Genomic DNA, 20,156 nt, shown 5'->3' on the forward strand with positions numbered 1-20,156 from the left:
TATATCTTTGATCTGTAGTCAGAAAACAAGGCTGAGCATAGAGTTGAAGTCATCTCTGAAAGCAAAATTTTGCCCTGTCTTTCTGTGCTGTGTCCTTCCACAGTAAGTGTCCCTGCCTTCCTTAAGTGATACTTGTCTGGGTCAAAGAAGAGATATATGGCACCAGGGAAGGCCTCAGTATGGGGACTTCTGCTATCAGATGGATTTTGGGAATAGTATTGACAGTCTTCAGGAGAGCATTTGAGATTTTTGTTTTTTTGTTTTCTGTTTTAAATTAGATATTTTCTTTATTTACATTTCAAATGTTATCCCTATTCCTAGTTTCCTATCTGAAAATCCCCTATCCTCTCCCCCCAACCCCTGCTCCCTAACCCACCCACTCCCAATTCCTGGCCCTAGCATTCCCCTATGCTGGGGCATAGAACCTTCACAGGACCACGGCTTCTCCTCTCATTGATGACTGATTAGGCCATCGTCTGCTACACATGCAGCTAGAGCCATGAGTCTCTCCATGTGTTTCCTTTGATTGGTGGTTTAGTCCCAGGGAACTCTAGGGTTACTGGTTAGTTCATATTGTTCTTCCTCCCAGGGGGCTGCAAACTCCTTCAGCTCCTTGGGTACTTTCTCTAGTTCCTCCATTGGGGACCCTGTGTTCCATCTAATGGATGTTGTGTTTTTTATATCCAACAAAATTAGATGTTTGGTGACACCAGGGAAAGGGCAGGTTGTCTTCACTTTGTTTGTGGTGGTGGTGGTGGTGGTGGTGGTGGTGGTGTATGTGTATGTGTGTGTGTGTGTGTGTGTGTGTGTGGTGTTCCAAACACACAGACAAGACTTCATTTATTGGTGGTTGATTTTATTCTTTCTCTTTTAAATGGCTGATATTTTCAAAACCAATTAATATGAATTCTCATTGCTCCGACTAGGAGTGTAATCATCCAAACCGGCCCCTTATGCTGTGAGTAGCAGGATGTGGAGCTGAGAGGATCCCAAAATGTTAACTCTTTGAAAGGTAAGAGGACAATGATCAATGACATTCTTATTTTCCCTCTTTTCTACACCTTTTCAATTACATCATGCAGGCAGTCCAAATAAACTTGAAAAGTGATATAGCTATCTGGTGTGCAAATATTCAGTGCCTAGCTTTGTCTCCCTATTAATTTAAATTGCTCTCCTGCCTCTCCTCCTCCCTGTCCACTGCCATCCCCCATTGCCTTGCCTACCCCAGGAGACCCTGGATTAGGGAGCTTTTTGCTCTATTTGCAAAACTGCAAATGGGGGACAAGCCCAGCAGATCTGACACTTGGTGTTTGTCCCTTGAGCTTTCAAGATCCATTTGCATATTTCCCTAGGAGGAAGTCACCAGTGTCAGCTGCTACTTCCACCCTTGCAGGATAACTGGAGTGGAAGGACAAGGCTCATTGTGTCTCAGCTTCAGATTTATTCTGATGCTGGGAAACAGGGGTGGAAGAGGGGAAGTACAGGGCAAAAGGAAGACGGATGAACGGTTAATGGAGGCTGAAGTGGCAGATTGAGAGAGAGTCCACTCTAGTCAGACAGACCTATGGATTGATAGATTGAAGCAAAGATGTAAATAGGATGGTTTATTTAAGCTGTTTAGAGTCTCTCCTTCTTATCTCTCCATTTATCTATCTGTCTTAAGCAGGGACTGATGGAAAGAAGACAGACAACATGATCAAGACAACAGAAAAGTCTAAACTGAAACTGGTAGCCTTCTGGCTTGCCAGTGTCCGGGGCAATCAAGACCCTTGGGCTGAGGACACATTACAGGCATTTCCCTGGGGTGTGACGGTAAGATTCCCTGCCTTTCCTGTGCTCCAAATAAAAGCCTGGTCAGTGTCAGAACAGAGAAGGTTACTCAGACATCAGAGAACTTGCCCACCTGCCTCCCTGCTCCAGACTCTGCCTCTAACCATCTGCAGCTGTTAGGTTCACCCACCCCACCAGGTGGACAGCTGCCAATCTGAGAAGGAAGCTAAGAGAGCAGGGTCTGGTGCTAGCATATATTTTTATCTCAAAGACTTGTTTTAAATTCTAGTCAGGCTTCCAGTCTTGCAACAACAACAGGAAAGGAAGAAGAGAGAGGGAGAGGGAGAGGGACAGAGAGGGAAGAGAGAGAGAGAGAGAGAGAGAGAGAGAGAGAGAGAGAGAGAGAGAGAGAGAGAACATGTACCTACTGTTCTTGAATTCTGTCAGCTGTCAGGTCTGCTTAACTGACAATGTGATCTCCAGAGCCAAGAAACCCAAGAGGAGAGGGGAGGCAGAGAAGAGGATCTAGGATCCTTGTGGTTAGTTACTACACAACTGCACAGGGAGCTACCCTCTGCTGGGTTTAGACCCCAGAGCAATTCAGCACACTTAAGGGAGACTTACAGGGTATGATGGGGGCATGTCCTTTGTGGAATGTTTCATCCATTCTGGGTTAGGAGGGGCAACAAGGAAGAAAGTCTACTGTGTCATAGGGATGTCAGATTGATGTCTCAAATTACCCTTTTCTGCTGGAATTGGAGAAACTTATGGTTCAAGGGATGAAGAGCAGAAAGGTGAAGAGAACGATTTTCAGAAGCTTCCCAAGCTTGTGCCAGGCACAGTAGGAACAAAGGATCCCAGCATCAGCTTCTCCACACTAAGGCTTTGCAGCAGACTTGTGACTCGCTAGCAGCTCCTCCCAGGAAGACCGAGTCACTCCTTCCCATCCACCTATGTTGGCTTCCATGGCCCACTTTCTTTCTCTCTGCCTTCCTTCTGCTAGTCTGAGAATCCTAGGTATGATTTTCTTATGACTTTCAAAATACCCTTGCAGGCAAATTTGAAGTTGACTTGGGAAGAAGGCTGGGCTTATGTCAACAACCCCCCCCCGCCCCCCCCCCATTACTCATCATATAACCTCGAATCCTTTTTATGTGATCTTGATTTATCAGCCCAATCTCAGAAAGGAACATAATCTTGATTCCAGAGTTGAGGCAGAATAGTACATATGGAGCCTAGGACACACCACCCTTCTTCATTTTCCCCTTATGTCCTTAATAGGAAGGACACCAAAGACATGCATGAGTAGGTAGTCAGTAGTCCTCGCACAGAAGGAAGTCTATGGATGAAAATAACAGGAAAGATTCTGTTCTCATAGACCACCTGGGCCCTACCAAAGAACTACAGAATCAGAACCCTCCCCATGGAATCTCGGAATACATCTAGGAGCTCCTGTCTCAGACTTGGGACATTTTTGTCTAAGTAGAAAGGCAGAGAGCACATAGTGCTTTGTGATATTTGTAAATGTATGCTGCATATCATTACCTAGTTCCTGGTATATAACAAAGTGTCTGACAAGCCAGGAGCTAATGTACAGGGGACTGAGTGCCCCTTATAGGTGTCAACACCAACTTGTAGAGAGAATGTGGGTGCCAAGGGCTCACTAATGAATACAGAATCACTCTTACCACCAAAACAATGGCATAGAGATCATTTTAAGGCATTGCTGAGAGCAACTATGGACATTTTGTGAGGTGGAAGAGCAGCCAAAGAGGTAAAGCCTACACAGAAAGGGTGAGTAAGACAAGCCAGCTTTTCAAGACATTTAATTTATCTTGGCATATTCTCCTCCCTAAGCTTCGTCCCATAGATCCTGGCCTGCTTCACCTTAGAACTTGCTGAGAGAAGCCAGATAAGAGAAAGAATTAGGGCAGGCTTTTAGAAGTTATCAAGTCTGAAGAGGTAAAGAGGGAGGTGCTTCTTAGGGAGAAAGGCACTTCAGTGAGATGAGAAATATAACTGAAGCACAAGAGAAATGATGTGTGCGTGAAGAATTACCCATTCCCAGACATGTCAATGTGTAAATTAAAACGAGAGGGTCGGGAAATGTGGGAAGATAAGAAAGGGAGTATGGAAACACTTAGAAGCCATGGTCAAGACTCTGGAACTTGTTTAGCCGGCTATGGGAAATAGGAAGGTGACACAGACAACCAGTGCTTTAAGCAGAACCTATTGGTCAATCCCTGGAAAGCAGAAAATCTAATTCATAGACATTTTAAGCCACAAATGAAAACTTTTTTGTAATTTCACAACTTGTAGTAGTCCCATTAAAAGAGTAAGAAGGAAAGCCACAGGTTAAATGGTTTACTTTTTTTTCTTTGTATAATGTAACATTACTACATTTTGTATAATGTCTGCATTACAAACATTTTGAATATAATCAATATGACACATAGCTTATTTATTGACCTAAGTCTTTAAAATCCATCTTGTTATTTATGATTACAGCATATTTTAATTAGTCTAGTTACATTCCAAATACCCAGTGACCACTTGTGGCTAATAGCTATAATATTGAACATTATATGGGTGAAAGAGAGAATTCAGAGACTGAAACAGATGTTAGTATATATACATATATGTAAATGGGTTGGAAAAAGTGGTACATTTCTAAACCAGGGTGTTGGTAACGTCATTAAAAAGAAGATGCATATTCAAATGCCCGAGTATTTCTTCGTTTGTTTATATATAAGATCAATATATGACATTTCCTTTCTTGGTTGATGTAACACTTCTTCAAGACCATATATAGGGCATAGCTGACCTCGGCTGGCTGAGGTTCGGCATGCATCCGTGTTTTCTTCCATACCCATGCTGTTTGTTCTCCTCAGAAATAAGAACTTCAATCCTGCTAGGATGAGATGATGCTTTAAGGTGCCGAAATGGCACTGTGCAAGGTGCTGACTCCGGGCACTAAAGGGAGTGACTGCACCGTAGCTCTGCTGCACGAGCCCAGGTGACTCTTTTGATACCAGGCTGGTGAAAGGAAATGAGTGCCTGACTGTCATGAGGAATGACGGGAGAGTACCATGGAGCCAGTCAGGAGAAGCAGAACAGAAGAATCGCTGACATTATGGGCAGCAGCCTCTCTGACTATCAGCAGCCAGCAGTTGGCAGCAACTTCAGATGATTCAGCAGCGAACAGTTGAATTGTAGGAGCATGAACATCATGGAGTGCCAGGCTGGTATGGCCAAGTCCAAGGATGTCTTCCCAGAGTCTACATTCTTTCATGTGCCCCTCCACTTGGGGAATCCCCTCCCCTCCCCAAGCCAAACTCCAATGTTCAGATCAACAATTTCTATGTTTCTTGGAAGAAGAAAAAGAAAAAAGAAAAACCAAAAAATATGCGTTTTCAAGTAGATTCAGCTTTGCAGTATGTCACCTTGACTGAGGAGTGAGGCTAGGAGCAAGTGGGGAGGGTGGGTCTGTCATCCTCTACACCATGCAAAACTTGTTGATGGCCAAAGGGTAACTCGGAGGCAACAAGTCTTACCTGAATTAAGGACCTCTGATCACATGAAGTCCTGCCTAGCTCTTATGCTCACCAAGGTGACTTTCAAGGGGAAACTTGTTTATTTTTGAAAATGATTATTCAGGATGGCTGAAGTCCCTGCATAGGTGCTCAGAAGCTAACAGTATAATCAAGTAATTAGCGCCTAGAGCTGGTGAGAAGCAGAGCGCTTCCTGGTTCCCTTGGGTTTCCTCTGACTCACGTTCGTTTGCTGTCTCTGTGTTAGTAAGTACAAGCCAAATGCTGTAACAGACAATCTGTGTATTCAAGAGGAGTGGCATTAGAAGTGATGATTTATGTCATAGCCTGATGTTACAAGGGCAGTTCTCTTCCAAGCAGAGACACAAGGACCCTTACACCTTCTATTCCATGCCTTTGACCTTGATGGACATTCATTCTGAGCTTCTGTCTTCCCCAGGAGAGCAAAGAGAATAGCTTCTATGGGGCATCCATCATGTGGATCTGGGAGGGGCTGGAAAATCACTTTTGTTCAAGTTCTTTGTCCAGAGCCCAAGCACATGGTTTCTACTAGAGGACGCTGGAAAATAGAGATTTACTACATGCCAAAGAGAAACAGTGGGAATGTTTCATTGAACATCTAATCAGCTTTTGTCACCGTCATTCTCTCATTATCTTTCTCCCTAGTGAGAGGAGAATAGACTTTTTGTCCTATGACTTGACCCTGGAGGTGAAAGGGTGAGGAGACTACAAGACAGGGCAATATTAATTAGCAGACAATGTCCGAAAGTCCCAAAGTGATTAATCATCTGGACAATGTTATAATCAGACATGTAATGTCAAGACAAATTTTTCCTTCTCTTGTATTTGGAGAAATTTAATCAGTTCACCTAGTCAATAGCAGGGACAGCTACCATACTGTCAACAGAGCACACTCTAGATTAATCTTACCCACACTGTTTGCCACCAGGTTGTCACTTATGGTCCCACTTGCAAGCTAGGAACCCTGAGCATCCAGGATAAGCAGTGCTATCTTCAGAGTTATGGAGACTCTAGTGTGCAAGGAACATTGAACCACAGGCAGCAAATTGACAGAGGGACAATAGAAGTGGTTGTCATGCTCATTTGGTTTCTCATCACTGTGACGGATACCTGAAAGAAACTTAAAAAGTGAGGGAAACCTTTTATTTTGGTTAACAGTTCCAGCATTTCAATCCATTGTCCCTCGGCCCTATCTCTTTGACAAGAGTGGCTGATGATGGAAGGCAGGATACATGCACACGCACAAGAAACACGCACACATACACACATACACACATACACACACACACACACGATGGGGATGGGGGGGTGAGAAGATGAGAGGATCCAGCATAAAATGCATTCTTTATCCTCTTCCAATGACATACTTTAGCCAGGCCCAAAAAGATTGATGAAGTTAGTGGCTTTCTAATCTAGATACCTCTCAATAATGCTACCAATAGAGAGACTAGCCTTCAATATATGAGCCTGTTGTGGAATACTTCATATTCCAAACCCTTTACTTCTACCACTGGCCTCCCAAATAAATGCTCATGTTCATTTCACAATCTGAAAATGCTTTCAGGTCCTGTGCTGATGAGCTTTTTACAAATTGAAACAAACTAGAGTCACCCGGGAACTATAAATCTCAGCTGAGGAACTGCTTGCATCAGGCATGTCTGTGGGGTGTTTTCATGACTGCTAATTGATAGAGGAAGGTCTTGTCCACTGAGGGCGGTGCCACCCCTAGGCAAATGGACTTGGGACGAATGGATAAGAATGGTAACTGAGCAAGCCATGGGGAGGAAATCAGTAAGCAGCATTCCTCCATAGTCTATGTTTCAGATCTTGACTTGAGTTCCTGCCCTGGCTTCTCTTGATAGACTTTAACTTGTAAGCTATGTAAACCCTTTCCTTTCTAAGTTGCTTTTGGCCACAGTGTTTTATGGCAGTAACAAAGAAGCAAACTACAACAGTCCATTTCCAAGAGTCCCTGTATTCCTAACAGCTCCAACCTTGTTCAAACTGTCAAGTCCAGAGTCTTTTCTGAGAGTTAATTCAAACCCTCACCTGTAAGGTAAAATAGGAGGGGTTCTTAAAAAAGAGAAATTGAACCAAAACAAGACCGAACTAGGCAAGCATTAAGTCTTGTAGTTTCATGTCTGCCATCTGGAAATTTTCAATGTTTCCAAAGGCCTGAGCAACCTCATCTCTAACACCTTGCTCCAGGTGCCCCATATAGTTTTTCTCCAGGGCTGGCTCTATTCATTGCTTATGTTTTTCCATTATTAGTATTAGTATTAGTATTAGTATTAGTATTAGTATTAGTATTAGTATTANTATTANTATTANTATTACTATTACTATTACTATTACTATTACTATTACTATTACTATTACTATTATCACAGACATTCTATCTTCCTGGTATCTCTAACGTCCCAGAGTCTCTGGCTCAGTATCCATTTTAGTCTTAGTTTCATATACAGCCTACTCAGGTGCTGCTCCCAGAGAATCTGACATTTTAACTGATCTCCAAGGTCATCCATCAAAGACTGGATGTAAAAACTCCCATGGCCGTATCCCTACTGCATCCTTTGCTCCTAGCAGCATGTGTGTGGTACTAGGGTTTGCTTTCAGTTCATGTGGTAACTGGACCCATTTTGGCCTCTGAGCCTGGACAAACGGCCATGCTGAAATGAGTTCTGTGAGCACAGGTGTCTCTGAGGTGGTCTCTTCTCGATGGAAAGTCCTCCACCTCAGTGTATGCTTTTCCATCCTGGGGCAATGATGGCAGCAGGATCCGGCCAGTTTCTGAGATGCTTTCAAGTCACATTCCTCACTGTCCCATGCTTTTGAGGGAACATCTTATATACAAACATGGCAGACAATATAATCCACATCGTGGCGTCTCCATGCTTGACACAAACATCCCCTAGCTTCCTGGAAGATCAACTGCTCATGATTCATACAAGCTTCCTTCAGGAAATTGCTGTCAGTCCCAGGAAACTGGCTTTCTAAAGGTGTGGCCCCCTTTAAGGAGCCTAGCCCTTGTCAATGACTGTCTGACTGGTGATATTGAAGGGAGGCCCTCATCTCATTTGGGGATAACCCTAAAGGGCCATTCAGACTCCATCACTGACGCTCCATCTAAGAATTTCTTGATGCGAAAAGTGGTTTCACCAAGCCCTTTATTAAAATGGAGTTTTGTACGTAGGTCAATATCTGGCTATCCAGCACTGCAAACGCCGTTGCCACAGTAAGTGCAGGAGAGCAGCTTCTGTGTTGTATCAGCGCAATTGTTAAATGCTAGGGCATTATTGTGCCACCATTAACATTTTACCAATGGTAGACTGATGGGGATTATACACAGCCATGGTCTGAAACACTGCTACTTTTGCCTGAAAGGCATAGGAGAAATAGTGATTATTAATATGGAGTTTGGTGACTTTCTGAGGACCAGTGATTTGTAAAAGATAAACAATGATAGACTCAGATGATTAATTTACATTGCAAGGAGAAATATGAACTCCAAAAGGCTTCTTAGCAACATCTAAGGAAACTCTAATCTACTGCAGACAAATATCAGGAGAATAGTTTGCTAGGCTCAGGACCCAGTGAGTAGAGTAGTGGAGGCTTTGGATAGGGCTGAATCCTTAACCTCAGTAAGCCTCTTCTGCCAGGTAGTGGCTCTAATAGACAAATACATGAAAGACACCAAGTTTTGAGGGGGGGGTGTAGTTAAGAGCTTTGATTGGCTGGGCTTTCATGAGTCTCCTCTACATTCTCTCTTCATTGTTAGAAGACAGTGGTCAACCAGTGGTTAAAGAAGATGCAGAAGCCACACATTTTTCAGGCCAACTTTTGCCTGCTTTGGGATCTGTGTAGACTTACTTTCCTAATAGTCAACAAGAAATCAGAGAACAACCAGTCTAGAGATATGCTGATTCTGCTGTGTAATGAGCAGCCACATACCAAAGGACCTGTAGACAGAGAGATTGCTAGTAGCTGCTAGAATATCTGTGAGATAAAAATGTGGACGAGCAAAACACGAGGTTAGATAAATAGGAGTTATGCCATAGTAGTCTGTTTGGAAATTATTTGATGCCATAACCAGAACTTAGGAAATGCCATCAACAAGTCACTTGAAGGCATCTTAGATTCTTCAAAGAGTGAGCTGCATGAACATGTGTCAGTATTGCCGTGGAGGATGGTGATGGAGGAGAGCAAAAGGCTTCAAAATTGAGCATGTAGAATGTACGAGGAGAAACCTCACAGCTCAACATGCTCTATGACAGTCTGAGTAACAGGCATCCCAAATGTCAAAGCAGTAAGGAATGGACTGGAGAGGAGGACCAGCTAGCTATTCTCTTTAGATCAGAGCTGATGACAGAAGAGGGTAGTAATAGCAATTAGCCCGATTTGGGCATCCCTAAAATAAAAATACAGGTACTTGGTGCTCAGAATCAATGAGATCACAATTATTGCAAGGAAGCCTAGTAACTACAAATAATTGAGAGCATGGAAGCTTAAATAGCATTTAAATAGGCCTGGTGATGTGGCCTCTAACTTTTAGAGGCATCATTGGAGTTTGTTATTTCTAGAAAATTATTAGATGAGCAGTCAAGTGGGGTACTTTACAGTCTGCAGAAGCAAGAGATGTCCAGAGTATATGAGAAGTCTAAAAGAATCTCTCAAATTAAAGACCATAGAACATTGGTAAGGTGTCCAGAATTGAGTCAGTTCAGACCCCCAGACACTGGAGGCAGGAGGAGACATTGGTCCCAAATGAAAAGAAATTGTGCAAGTTTGAAGCAATTGTAGTCAGATGAAAGTCTGCCAGTCCTTCAAAATGCATAGCCATCAATCCAAGTGATGACAATTCAGAAGAGGAACACTAAGACTTCCAGAGGGCTTTTGGACATTGTGACAGCACTGATATTAATACTCAACAAAGGACCAATCCATACAATGCCCTGTTAGAATAGGGGTGTGTAGGGCTAACGAATAAATGCAAACCTAGAATCTTAGTTCTGTCTCACAGGACATTCCCTGTACTTATCCTATCTGATTGTAATTTTCTGGCATAATTGAAGAATAATTGGGATTTGGTGAAAATCTGCACATTTGTTTTTCACCCAGTAGGGTAATATAATTGTAGAGATAGCATGGGCATCACCAAATCTTTGCTCCTAACCAAGCTGTGATAGTAAATAAAAGTCATACCTGATTTATTTTTTGACATCTAGGGAAATGGTAGGGAAATGCTGATCACAAAGATGTAAAGTATGCAAAGGTGAAGTTCCATTCAAACAGGATCCTATGAGAAGGAAAGGAATCACAACGGAAGGAGTTAGGATCAAATCATGACCCTAATTTCAGCTATTACGCCAGATGTTTTTTCACTGAAGTGGATTAATTACAGGCTCCAGTACATATTAATAGGCAAGCTGCTGAACAAATTCATATTCATCTCTATCAGAAAGAAAGGCCAGAAGTAGGTGAACTTTAGAAGAGTGTACAATTATGTAAACTAGAGGGGAATATAAATTTTTATGATAACTTTTATGATATAAAACTTTTATGATAACAGTTTTCTCTATCATAACATTGGTGGAAAAAAGAGAGAGAGTCTGGCATTTCATAGCATACCACATTGGCAGACTATATTAACAATGACATGCGGATGACCATGGTAATAAGTGTCAAATATTCCATAAGTCTTACTAAAACATATACGGTCCAGATGATGGATGTTGGAGCTTAAGAGTCTCAGCACACTAATGATTTTTTTTCAGGAGTCCAAAGTTCTGGAGCACTCCAGAACACCCCTTCCAACTTAGGCTATGTAAGATCATCTCTTGTATCTTCTAACACGGATACAATAGCACAACATAATGATAATTTCAGTTTCTGGGAACCATGCTGAGTATTCTGTGCTGGACAATACTAATGTGAACCATTTTCTAATTAACTCAAAATGCTGGAGGCTGTGAGCAAGGGAGGGAAGAGGTTAGTAGAATGACCGGGCTATGGTAAGAGGTTATGTGAGCCACAGAACCCAGGAGGACCAATAGTACTGAAGGCATCTGTATTTGTTACATTTCTCATTTTGGTAACAATATACTTGGCAAAGAGACTTAAGGAAGGAAGAATGTTTTTTGGTTCACAGTTTGAAGGTACTGACCATCACAGAAGGGAAAGCTTTGCAGGACTGTGAAGAAGGTAGTAAGTTACTTTGTGTCTGCCACTAGGAGGTAGAGAGATGAATACTGGCGGCACTCTTTACTTTCTTGTCTTCATTGAGTATAGAGCTCCAGCCCATATAAAGGAACCAGTCACAATTGGAGTGTTTTCCTACCCCCGTTATACCTTTCTGGAAAAGCTTACAAAGATATGCCTAGAGCTTTGCACCTTAAGTGATTCTAAATCTAAATCCATCAAGTCTACAAACAACCCTTCACGGCATCTATGGTAAGACAAGATAATTGTTTTAGTTTGTGGTCACTGTGATAAATGTCATGACCAGGAGCCACTTCAAGAGGTAAAGGTTTATTCATCTTATATTTAGAGTCCATCATCAAGGGCAACCAAGGTAAGAACTTGTTGCTTGGAACTGAAATAAAGAACTCAGTAGAATGCTATTGACTCTCTTGCTTACTTAATTTTCTTGTATAATCCAGGACCACCAAACTCCTCAGCATCAGGCTCAGTGGTCTGGGCCCTCCTCTATCAGTTAGAAATAAAGAAAATGCCTTACAGACATTTCCACAGGCCAAGTTGCTTGAGGTGACTTCTCAATTGAGGCTCCTTCTTCTCAGGTGTGTGAAGTTGACAACCAACATTAGTCATGACAATAATGCATAGAGTTTATGGGGAAAAAATCCTGTAAAAGAGTTTCATTTTAGAGTATTTCTCTTCTGGAGAAAGCCCATACTATTAACAGAGAATAACGATCCATCAACCCTTAATGTGCACTTTGTAATTTGGTAGCTTTTACCTAACTCATCAAATAAAGGGCACTTTTGGCTCTGACACCATAAGCAACCTGAACTACCCATTATTTGATGAGTTAGGTAAAAACTACCAAATTCCAAAGTACACTAATCCATGGATTGGTACATCCAAGATTGGGCACAGTTAGGACTAGAGAGCACAAGCAAGCTAAACAATCAGGTAACTCAGAACTCCATGTCATCTGTCACTAATGTACTAACATTTCTGCCATAGATTTAATCTACAGTTTAATGAGAAGTCCATAATGTCTAACTAACAGAAAAGTAGAATGACCAAGCTTTATATATAAGGACACTTTGATGGATAATGATAAGTAAAACTTTCTCCATGGTCAAAGGTCTTATAAGTGGTATAATTGGTAATCCACTTTGTGTACAAACAGCAGTGACCCAAGATAAAATATACATGAATTTATCACACTGGTTAATGCCTGGTTGGCTTCTTAAGGGCCTGGAAGAAGAATGACTCAAAGACACAAGGAATTCTTGGAAAGAGGCTTGTGGATAGAACTATGAAGAGCACAAGGAGTGTGAAGATGTTTGAATTGTATGTTCTAAATGCTACCAAAGCACATTCTCCATAGAAGAAGGACTAACCTGCTGGGCAGAATGACTTGCTCAGCTAAAGAAAGCCTCTCCTTTCCACTGGCCACCTTTGTATAGGAGTTTGTAAAGCAAGTAGCTGCAAATACAAGTATGGAAATTGTGCATGGGTCTTATTAATTAAAACTGATCATAACACTGTTGCCCTACAGTGTGGTATTTGGAGATAACAAAGATAACTAAGGCTGTGTAGCACCTTTGAGCAAGTATCAGGGATTGCTCATTATTCCCACAGTCTTCTATATGAATGCTTGGATACTTTTTTGGATACGCATAGTTTTGGCAGTGATTTTTTTTTATATGACAGTCTGACACCCTAGTAAATAATTTTCTCAGATGCTTCTGGTAAACGCCTAAGAATGAAGACCTTCTACTTCACTCTGACACAAGGGTAAGAACACATTAGCTACAAGGGGAATACCACAAAACAAAGAGGAGAGAAAAGCCATGGAAGTATGAATAGGATATTGAATGTATAAAATTATAGCACATACATACCTCATGAATATGAGATACCAACTTCAACAAGGTTGCTGGACATAAGATCAGCATGCAAGAGTCAGTTGTAGTTCTACCTAAAAACAAAATATCTGAACAACCTTATATCTTTATAGAAACTGATAAAAAGGACTTAAAATTTATATTAGAATGTAAGTGACCCAGAATATCCAAAACATCTTTAAAAAGAAAACAAAGTCAGACTCTGTAAGCTTCTATATTTCAAAATGTACTATAATGCCACAACAGTAATGAGGTATGTTACTGACAGGAAGATAAACATATAGATAGACCAATGAATTTGAATTTATCATTCAGAAATTAAGCCATACATTTATGCTCAGTTACTTTTTATATTTGTGCCCAGGAAATCCCTTTGGAAAAAAATTTAACAAATGGCACTAGGATAACTGTATATTTACATACAATAATAAAGTTGACTCCTAGCTTACACTATACATTGAATATACATAAATAGATCAGAAGCTTATAATAGTTAAAAATTTGAAATTCTTAGAAAAAATATGGGTATACATATTTTGACCACAGATTTACAACACATTTTAAGATATAACAACTTTAAAAATAACTTTATTGGTAGATAAATGGATTTCATCAAAATCTAAAATTTTTATGTTCTAAATAGCAGCATTAAGAAATGAAAATCCAGGGCTGGAGAGATGGCTCAGCGGTTAAAGGCACTGCCTGCTGTTCTGAAAGTCCTGAGTTCAAATCCCAGCAACCACATGGTGGCTCACAACCATCTGTAATGATATCTGATGCCTTTTTTTGGTGTGTCTGAAGACAGCTACAGTGTACTTAGATACAATAATAAATGTTTTAAAAAACAAAAAGAAAAAAAAAGAAATGAAAATCTAATTTGTTTAATGGGGGAAACATTCGTGGAATAAATAAAGATCTCTTAAAACTCACCAGATTAAAATGTACTTAATTGCCTTTTTTTAAGATGGGAAAATGTTTGAATAGACAGACATGTCTTCAAAAAAGGAAATACAAATGATCAATAAGCACATAGACCTTCAGCATCATCAATCCTCAGAGGAATGCAAGTAAAACCTAAAGTGAGATACCTTTTACATCTGCTGGGATGGCTATCGTCAAGACCCAGAGAGAAGCCTGGGTTAGAAGGGATGAGCTTCTTGAGGTATATGTGAATGAAGCTGTTCTCTGACAAAGAATGAAATGAAGGGGTGGGTGGGCTCAGGAGCTTAGTCATGGGATGTAAATTCTCAGCAGGCGTTTCATTGTGTTCATGAATTTGCCAAGGCTTATGTTGCTCTCATTGCCTGGTACATTTCTTTCTACCTTTCTCCACATCTTCATCTTATGTTTCCACTATAACTGGAATGCAAACTTTGCCTCTCTTCCATCTATATCTAGGAACATTATAGTAGAACTGCACCCTGGTTCCCCATCAAATAATTCAGCCAGTCATTGGCTGCTATTTGGTGCTTGGGAACACTGCACTTAAGATGCGTCACTGGAAGGAGGCAGTCTAATCACGTTAATTAGCCATTCTCTTAGGAACTCCAAGCTCTAGCACAGAAGTACATTGTACCATCAGAACAGTGTCGCTGGGCCACATGACCTAGCTGGGGACAGACATTCTGGTGATGATTTATGTCGCAATGTTACATTCTCTGCTTTTATAGAGGGTCTATACAAGAAATAGCCATTTGAATGGCTTATTTGTGTCTTCTGAAAACTGTAATAGGAGAGTTTTTCCATTATATTACCCATGACCTTTATGTAAAGGCTCAGATGATAAATCCCTCTTTGTTTCCAGGAAAAAGTTTGCTTAGGAAGTGAGTCACGTGAATCTTCCCTCAGTTTATTTTTTTCTTTCCCTTCCTTTCTTTTCCCCTTCTTTTAATAGCATTCTTACGCAACAACTACAACAACAACAACAGCAGCAACAACAACAACAAAACCCAACTCAAAGGTATTAGGCATGTGGTATGCACCCGTCAATCATCTTTTATGTCAGCTGACTATCACTGCATCCTATGAATATACACTTTTATTGCCCTTCCTATACTTCTCTACAAACTGAGGCTGAAAGAGAGTGAAGGACATATGTATCCAGCCTTGCACACCATGTACAAGGTAGATCTGGGATGGCATGGTTCTGAAAGGCATGATTTGTTCAGCTTGTAGATGCCTTGAGCTATGGTCCCTCCCCTCCTGCCTGGGTTTCATTTCCTCAGTCATCAGCAGGCCTTTGAATTAAGGAAGTATACACACTAAATCCATGTTTGCTTTATTTCCCACATCTCCTAGCTGAAATGCTCAATAAATAATTTTGATTGATTCGCTCTTCCAAGTTCTGAGAGCCTTGAAAGAATGACCCTTCATAAATCTTGGCCGTTGTTTCTATTAATGATGTAAGTGTGGTAACCATACAGGTTGGAGCTGAGAAGGACAGAATTGAAAGTAAGAATAATTCATTTCATATTTTAGATTAGGTGCCTAGAAGGCTCTGGGTACATTCTGTGGTCTGAGGGCCTCTGGGTGCTTGCATTGGTAGTGTGGGGTTAATCATCTCCTCTGATGTATGTTTCCATACAGTGACAGGTACTCCCTGGCCCTCTCCTCAGCAGACTGACTCTGACAGACTTGGAGGAAAAGCCTGCTCTTAGCCACCATGACTCAGCCAGTCCTCGGAACTGCTTATCTGCAAACACACATTCATAAAGCAAGTCAGCTTGGAGACCTCAGAAATTTCATTTATTAAAATTTCCTTTCTTTTCTATCATTCCTTCCTTCCCCTGCTGATGTATATAGGTCAGATATCTAGGTCTTAAATGGAGGAAAACTGAAGGGCCAAGAGAGCTCCAAGATTTTCATCTGTAAGCTCCCTGTCTGAGAGTCAGAAGTGATGGATCCTTTTATTAGTCTCTATATTTCCTCAGAGACTTCTATTTTATATTCCTGAATACGACAGGGAAGTGAGACATGCTTTGTAAAAGCATCCTCTGAATTGTGGTCCCTGGACCAGCAACATCAGTGTTGCCCTTGGAGTTAAAAATGCAGACTCCTGGCCCAAACCTGGTGAAGAGATGTGGAAGAAGTACCAGTTTCACATCACTGCACTCTTGAGGATGCTCCTGTGAAAATCACTTGTATTCTTTGGTGAATGGCAATGTACTTGGTCTCCTCACTGGGGTCTCTGCTACTGTGTTTTCACTTTTCTACTTATGAAATGTGATCGGGTGATATATCTGGTCATCTGGGGCACTGTTCCTGTAGTTACCAGATGAGTCACAACCATGTTATGTGTGTGTCTTTTAGGGGGTAGTTTTTTTGGTTTCTGCATTTTCACAGTACTCCATATACTTCTGCTGGAGAGTGAACCACTCTTGTTTAAGTGTCTGACACCAATCCCCTTCATGCACAACCTTGTAGACATGTTTTATTTCAGGGTCTTGAATATCCTAAACTTAGTGTCAAGCCTGGTAATTAATAGAGGGTGAATGTGTCAATCATGAATAGATTAGACTGGCTGCTTGAGTTTTGAGTTTTGGTGACTTGAAAGGAGATGCTTGTATTTTGAAAGTTGAAGCATGTGGAAAGAGTATTGGGAAGTAAATGTTTCAGTCAAAAAAGTGTAGATGAGGAAGTTGGGTTGTAGGTAAGACTATGTAGATGAAGGACATTTAGATTGTAAATGTGGGTCCAAAATATAAATGTGTATTGGCTTGATTCATGGACTACATGGTATTGTCTACTGCTATGCCCTTCACACTGTCGGAGGAGAACTTAGAAGGACTCTTAGCACCTGTGCGGAAAACCCATCTCCCTTTTCCATGGGGGGAACAAACTGAGTCCCAAAGATGTTGAAAAACTTAGCTTAATCATAGGACTGACTGATGGCAAGACCACAATTAAAAGCCAGAAAACAGTATGTGTAGTCCTGACAGACTACCTAAAATGTCCAGTCTGTCTTTCCTCCTTCACATGCTTAATGCCTCATCTAGAGAGAATGAAGCTGTGCTAGGAGTGCAGGCTGATTTGGTGTTGTGGGTGAGACATTGAAAACACTCAGTGTTTATTTATTGTATTAAGAACAGCCTCTCCCGGGATATCACTTCATGACTCTTTTTGGCTACTGTCCAGATCCAGTCCATAGTGACAGCCTAAGGTTTTCAGTGCTGTTGGCAACTAATATTTCTAGCCTCCAGTAGAAATGGATTATGTGGCCACTAGGAGACTTTCATGATATTAAAAATCTGTAGTAGTCTGCATATAGAAAATATAGCTATCAAGAAATTAGAAGCAAGGTATTGTGGTTGAACACTATGAGCTGATACAGTAGTCAGGAGATTAGCAAGGTCGTTGCTATATGTCCTTCATGGAAACATGTCTACTTTATGTTTAATTCTTCCTAGGGATATAAACCTGTTATGGGTTCCTAAAATCAATTATGAGGAATGGCACTGAGGTACTTCCATCTCTTAGTGATCTTATTCATAGAAAATTGTTTTCCTTTGTTTGTTTCCATACTCCCAGGTCCTCAACTGGGCCTTGCTCACTCCAAAGACTCAGATGCCATTTACTGGCAGAGAGAAGCCAAGGAGGGACAGACAAGACAGTGGTGTCTAGCTCTGCTGACAAAGATACACTAGGCAGGCTCTTTGCTCTCTCCAATTCCCTTTGCCTCATTGCCTTTATGACTAGATAATGACTAGATAAGGCTGGTCTCTAAAAAACTTCCTACTCCCAGAGTACAGCCCTCTATCTTCCCATTGGGTTAATTTGGAAGACTTACTTCTCCCAAGGGATATTTTAGCTTCCATACAGAGCATAATGACAAAAGAAGACTTCTCTTAATATTCAGAAGAAACCTACCTGATGAAATTATAGACTTTAGGACAGATCATCATGGAGGCAGAATATTTTGCCTACTCCCGAGGCTGTTCTTCTTATCATGAACCACCATTTTCATACTTTTGAAAAGAAGCCAAGGACAGGATCTGAACCATATGTGATACCCAATATTGTGAGTTCATTTATGTGTTAGGCAGTTCATCACGGAGTACATTTATGGAGTACAGCATGATATTATTAGCAGCAGGTATTAAATATATTATTTAGTATTAGAGGTATTAGTCTCAAGCATTACGGAAGATTAGCATTTGATGTATTAGTTCTTTGAGGTTACAATTAAGGCTTGAATTCCTGGCTGTTATTACCCGGTGCATGGTAGTACTTGAATTGCGATTTAGCTTTAATTCCACAATGAGTTCACCATCATTGACAAACCTGTGCTAATTATGACAGTTCTTTATTTGCAAATGTGTCTGAAAAGAGGTGCCTCACATCTTTAGATTCTCAGACTTTACAGGTGAAATCTTCAACAGCATTCTTTTCTTAATGAATTTCACAAACCTAGATTTATGAAAAACTCTATGCTTAACTAAGTTTCAAGCCTTTAAGACTTCCTCTTAAAGCAGTGGCTCTCAACCTTCACAAAACTGAGACCAATTAATTCAGCTTCTCATGTAGTGACCCCCAACCATAAAAATACTGTTTTCACCTTATAACTATAATTTTTCTACTGCTGTGAATTGTAATATAAATATCTAATATGTGACTCCTAAAAGGGTTGTGACCCATAGGTTAAGAATCCCTGCTCTTAGTTGACCTTGACCACCTACTATGTCCCTGCCTTATTTCTTTGTGTCTTCAAGGAGCAAAATCTTTGGTCTGCTGCCTTAATCCAAGCTCTCCTACACTGGGCACTCCATAATCCTCTGTCCCAGTTCCCAAACAAATGAATAGGCAAAGTATTAAATGTCTACTCTTGCATTTCATGTTATCCTAGACCTCTATCACTGTTCCTTGTACCTGATATCAAAGAGGCACTGATAGAGCATAGGACTTTTAGCTGTAGTTGATACATTCAACTTCACAGTTTACAGCTTTCAACAGGCAGGGAATGAACTCTCTGTAATAGCTGAAGACATTCTTAAAACTGTAACATCTCAGAATTCATCTCACATCAGGCTTCTCAGAGGTTTCCAACAACATGTCCCTCAACACTCACAAGAGGACATTTTTCCTAGCAACACTGTGGCCCATTGCGATGTCTGATTCAGAGGCATTGGGCTGAGGCACAACAGTGGGACTGACCCGAGGGGAACCTGGATCTCTGTGTGTTGATTCACTTCCTACAGAGGCAATCATGTCCCACCACTTGGGCTCCACGCTGTTAACTTTATGCACAGTAGATTGCCAATTGCTGTCTTTCCACTCTGAGTTTTCACTATGCACAGCGGCTGACAATTTGCCACATAAAAAAGTGTTCCCGTAATTTATGAGTGGAAGTTTCTGTCCACCCACTCCTACAGCATGTAGACAGGATCATTTGGAGTGCTAAAAGCAGACTCCACTGTCTGCCTTGCACCTCTTGAAGCCCATCGTTGGCATATATCAAAGTCTTCCTGACATTTGCAACCCTCTTCTCTCCAAGAGTATCCTCCTCTGCCACTTCTCAGAACTCCCATTGATGAGGATGTCATCTGCTGCCTCTATTTCCCACAGCTAAGGAGCTTGATATAAACCCCACTTAGCAAGCATCGGTTTGAACTGGAACTAGACAGCCTATAACAATCCCAGCACACTGGATTTCTACCCTTAACACTTTGGGGGAAGAAGTGACTCAGGCCAGTTACCTACCTCAGATTTTTGTTGTTGT

This window comes from Mus caroli, chromosome 1 (genome assembly GCF_900094665.2).
Source record: "Mus caroli chromosome 1, CAROLI_EIJ_v1.1, whole genome shotgun sequence".
Taxonomy (NCBI): Eukaryota; Metazoa; Chordata; class Mammalia; order Rodentia; family Muridae; genus Mus; species Mus caroli.